A 4,390-nucleotide genomic window follows, 5' to 3' on the forward strand; every position below is an offset into this window, starting at 1 on the left:
CTCTGGGTTAGTTTGGCGACTTGGATGGGGATTGGACAGCGGCTTTTGTTCTTAGAGATGTGAAGGCGGAGAAGGAGGATATTTGCCTCAGAATCTATCTCGAGAAGTCATTGTGGGAAAGGTAGAGGTGTTCGAGAACGGTGCAGTTCAAGAGAGGGGCAACGGTACCGTTTAAGATGTTTTCGTGGAGGTGGAGTTAGCGTAGGTAGACAAGGGAATGGAGGGAGAGGCCCACCACTCTGCTGTTTGTGGAGCAATCCATTCCGAGCCACGCGCCGGAGCAGATGTGGCTTCCGGTTCAGTTGGAGAGGAGGTTGTCGTGCCTGTGGGTTTGGAGGCGGAATTGGGTGAGGGCGAGTATATGATTTTGACATGCACTCTCTGCAACAGAGGATGGTCAAGGCCAATGGCAGTGACAGGTTTCTGGAAGAAGGGTCTTCCATGTTGGGTGTGGGAACGTGGAAAGAATGCTTTTGCTTGTTCTTCTTTTTTTCCTTTCTCCTTCTCTAGTGGTACAGCTAACTTGTGGTGTGTCCTAGGATCTGTTCCTTGATTTCCCAGCTTCTTATTAAGATGGGTATTCCACTATTTCCTTATCTCATTACCTGTTCATCCAGGTAATCTTCCTGCAATGAGGGACCATCTAATGTAAACACCACCACAAAAATTCCAGTAAAGTTATGTTCAGGGTTGTTGTCCCTAAAGCTGAACCTGTTAAGTTATTAAGGTTTTAATGTTAAGCTTCTGTTACGTCTCATAAAGTTCCTAGATTTTAGGATTGAAATAGTCTTAGGTAGTTATTTTGTTATTTTACATTCCTACTTTAATGTACTGCATAATGGCACGTTCATTTGACAGTTATTGTAAAGGCTTATATATGCCCACCTCTGTTTATTGAATAAAACATTCTCTCATTGCATCAGTGTGTGTCTTATATATCTTGAGTTTTAACAATTGGTATCAGAGCTCCGTAAGGGGCCTGGTACAGAGTGTGAGTTTAGAGTGCTGTGAGAGAACCATAAAAACATCCAAGTGTGAGAGTATAGTACGTATAAGAAGATGTCTACAGAGAAGTTCATGCAACCGGCCATCCCAAGGTTTGATGGCCATTATGACTTTTGGTCTATGACGATGGAGAACTTCTTACGAAGCAAAGAATTGTGGCAGCTCATAGAAGAAGGCATACCAGTGCTTGAAGCCACATCCACTGAGGAACAGCGTAAGAGTATGGCTGAGGCCAATCTAAGGGATCTAACGGTAAAGAATTATCTATTCCAAGCTATTGATCGGGAGATTTTGGAAACCATATTAGACAAAAGTACGTCGCAAGCAATTTGGCAATCCATGCAGAAGAAATATCAAGGCTCAACGAGAGTGAAACGTGCACAGCTTCAAGCACTACGGCGTGAGTTCGAGCTTTTAAGTATGAAAGAAGGGGAGAAAGTGGATGCGTACCTAGGACGCACTCTCAGTATAGTTAACAAAATGAAATCAAATGGAGAGAAAGTAGATTCTAGCACGGTAGTTAGCAAGATACTCCGATCACTAACCACAAAATTCAATTACGTGGTGTGTTCCATTGAGGAATCTAATGACCTAAGTGCTCTTAGCATTGATGAACTTCATGGCAGTTTGCTTGTTCATGAACAGAGAATGCAAAGTCTTCAACCAGAGGAACAAGTATTGAAAATAACTCATGATGACCGATCTGGAACAAGTCGTGGTCGTGGTCGTGGTCGTGGTTACAGTCATGGTCGTGGGAGAGGTCGAGGACGACAACCATTAAATCGAGCACTCGTTGAATGCTTTCACTGTCACAAGCTTGGCCATTTTCAGTACGAGTGTCCTGAGTTTGAAAGCGGGCTCACTACGCAACATTTGAAGAATCAAAGGAAGCAGAAGATGAGCTATTACTTGCAACATATGAGGACACACCACAATCCGTTCAGGAGGAAGACTGGTTTTTGGATTCCGGCTGCAGCAATCACATGACCGGAAACAAGCGATGGTTTACAGATGTGAGAGAAGAGGAATTTAGTCGGTCTGTCAAACTTGGAAACAACACAACAATGGCTGTCACTGCGAAAGGTAACATTCGGATTCAAATTAATGGCACCTCTCATGTCATCACGGACGTTTACTACGTTCCAGAGCTTAAGACCAATCTCTTAAGTCTAGGGCAACTCCAAGAGAAAGGTTTAGCTGTTCTATTTCAAAATGATATGTGCAAAATATACCATCCAGATCAAGGGTTGATTCTTCACACCAACATGAAAGGCAACCGAATGTTTTACTTGACAGCTGCAATGATTTCTCCACCTATCAGGTGCCTTCAAACTGAGGATTCTACAGACAGGGATACGCAACTATGGCACAGACGCTTCGGGCATCTCCATTTTAATGCATTAAACACACTTGCGAGCAAACAAATGGTGATCGGTTTACCACAAATGAAACTTCCTCAACCACTATGCACTTCCTGTCTTGTGGGCAAGCAACATAGAGACAATATCCCAAAACAAAGCTCATGGAGAGCTTCAACAAAACTACAGTTAATTCATGCTGATATATGTGGGCCAATCTCGCCTGCCTCACACAGCAACAAAAGGTACATATTAAATTTTATTGATGATTACTCACGTAAAGCTTGGGTCTATTTTTTACATGAAAAAACCGAGACTTTCACTGCATTCAAGAGTTTCAAAGCCTGTGTTGAGAAGGAAGCCAACACCTACATCACCTGTCTCATAACAGATCGTGGTGGTGAATTCACTTCCAAAGAGTTTGAGAATTTCTGCACCCAGCAAGGCATCACTAGGCAATTGACAGCTGCCTACACCCCTCAACAAAATGGAATCGCAGAACGCAAGAATCGCACCATCATGAACGCTGTACGAGCTGTGTTACATGACAAACAGGTTCCAAAATCCTTTTGGCCTGAAGCGGTACGTTGGTGTATACATGTCCAAAATAGAAGTCCCACTTCTGCCATTGATCAACGAACCCCAGAGGAGATGTGGAGCGGAATCAAACCACGAGTTGATTATTTTCGAACATTTGGTTGCGTTGCTCATGTACACATTCCAGATCAAAAGAGAAGCAAGCTTGATGACAAAAGCTACCCCTGTATTCTACTGGGTGTAAGTGACGAATCTAAAGCATACAAACTATTCAATCCAGTTACGAAGCGTGTAATCGTGAGTAAAGACGTGGTGTTTGAAGAAGATAAAAGCTGGAATTGGAACGAAAACACAGAAAAGGGCAAAATTACGATTCTTGATTGGGAAAATGAAGCAACCACAGTAGACCCAGTGAATGAAGATGCAGGAAATGAAACAGTCACAGTAGACCCAGTAAATGAAAGTGCAGAGTCGACATCACATGATATATCAACTAGTGATAACGAAGCACACAGACCAGCTTTCAATTCAGACCTTATTGACTCCTCGACAGAAGTCTTAGCTCCAAGATCACGAAGACAACCAGCGTGGCTATCGGATTACGAAACCACCTTTTCAGTAGAAGAGGAGAATTTACTGGCACTGATGATGACCGAATCTAGAGATCCGCAGTCATTCAAAGAAGCGTGTAGAAATCAACAATGGAGAGAGGCTATGGATGCAGAGATGAAGGCAATAGAAAGGAATCATACGTGGGAACTTGTGAATCCGCCAGAGGGAGTAACACCCATCGGTGTCAAGTGGATTTTTAAGACCAAGTTTACTGAAAGTGGCCACATAGAGAAATATAAGGCTAGACTAGTGGCCAAAGGCTATGCTCAACGATTTGGAATAGATTATACAGAAGTCTTCGCCCCAGTAGCAAGACTTGACACTGTGAGACTGATATTAGCTCTTGCGGCTCAACATGCATGGGAGGTAATGCAACTTGATGTCAAAAGCGCTTTCTTACATGGTGAGCTTCTGGAGGAAGTATATGTCCACCAGCCTGAAGGTTTCATCAAGAAAGGAAAAGAAGATCACATCTACCGTCTTAAGAAAGCACTATATGGGCTTAAACAAGCTCCAAGAGCATGGTATAGCAAGATCGAAGCTTACTTTGCAAAAGAACACTTTGAACGATGCTCCAGTGAACACACCTTGTTCACAAAAAGGACTCACGGTAACATTTTAATTGTTAGTCTCTATGTTGATGATTTGATTTTCACTGGCAATAGGAAACATATGTGTGAAGAATTTAAAAACTCAATGAAGGCAGAGTTTGATATGACTGACTTAGGCAGAATGAGACACTTCCTTGGAATCGAAGTTATACAAAAAAACACAGGAATCTTCATTTGTCAAAGACAATATGCTTATGATGTACTAGCTCGATTCAACATGACTGAAAGCAACTCGGTACGAAATCCAATTGTACCAGGCACAATACT

The sequence above is a fragment of the Vigna umbellata genome, chromosome 9 (assembly GCF_029865625.1).
Source record: "Vigna umbellata cultivar VRB3 chromosome 9, Vumbellata_1.0, whole genome shotgun sequence".
In the NCBI taxonomy this organism is placed as follows: Eukaryota; Viridiplantae; Streptophyta; class Magnoliopsida; order Fabales; family Fabaceae; genus Vigna; species Vigna umbellata.